Consider the following 1,248-nt stretch of genomic DNA (forward strand, 5'->3'; position numbering starts at 1 on the left):
TTTGCACCCGCTTTTCTGCAACCACTGCCCCTCATTTAAAAGTTATTTTCTTTTTTTCACATTTACAGTCAGCAACTCCATTTCATTTCAGCCTCATTTTAGCTATAAACCACTTAACGCATTTCTGATTTCCAATCTTCACTCTGCTGACCATGTAAACAGCTTTTAACTATAGCTAGTTGTTGTTCTCAAAAAAAAAAAAAGTAAGCAGACTTGCATATAACATTCCAGCTACCCCAAGCCAGTTTTGCACAACATTGCTAATGCTAGACTGCATTTGTCCTTCAGTGCTGAATCACACTGGTAGCCAATACCCATTTTCTCACCAAACAACATACTTTTGTTAGTATTCTGCTTAACAGGTTCCAAATAACGAGATTCCACTTTCAGCACCAACTATCAGTCTACCAGGACAACGGTATCACCAACCAAACAGTAACCATACTGGATTCACAACCATTGTACCAGACTGTGAAAATCAGTAAAAGAGAATGTTTTAGTGAGATCTGTTCATCTGTTAAGTTTCTATAGATGCTCACGGCGCATCAACATACAAAACAGAATGGTTCAACAATGCAACTGTCCATACAACCACTTCATCCAAGAAATGCTCAATCTCGGTTACAATACCTTTAAAATTGGTTTAATATCACTGTGCTTCTCAGTTTTGTTATTGGTGGGGAAGATGAACAGGGGAGGAAGGCCCTAACGACAAATTCAAGGTGTTCAGTGCAAATCTATGGCGTCGCTTACAAACTAGCCCATTCTGCATGTGGCCTCGCACTTAGCGTCAGCTCTTTCTCAGAGCCAACCTGAATTCAAAGCTCCCTGCTGGCACATCCACTATGCCTGGAGCCAGGAACAGAACAACGTTACAACAGCACACAGACCAGCAGCAAATCCAACAGGGATTTTTTTAATACGTCTCAATTCCAGTTCAGCAGATGATCAAAGTTTTTACAAAGGTGACACACAGTACCCCTTGCTGACAATTGTAACAGCAAGAAGGGTCACGCACACCCTTAGGAAAATCGATTCCTTTTTTTTGCAAGAGCTTTGGACCAGGCTGCTCTACTCTCACACAGCCGCTAAGTGCACTTTACACCACGCACAAGAAGCCTGGATGCTTTGTCCGCGAAACGGCCAAGCCTCCCGCCACCTCCTCCCCCAAGCGTTCCTTTCGCCCTCGGCTTCCAGCGCCCTCCCACCGAGGGCGCACACCCCAAACCCCCGGCAGGCCCCCGACGA

This window comes from Aptenodytes forsteri, unplaced genomic scaffold (genome assembly GCF_000699145.1).
Source record: "Aptenodytes forsteri isolate BGI_AS27 unplaced genomic scaffold, ASM69914v1 Scaffold289, whole genome shotgun sequence".
Lineage (NCBI taxonomy): Eukaryota > Metazoa > Chordata > Aves > Sphenisciformes > Spheniscidae > Aptenodytes > Aptenodytes forsteri.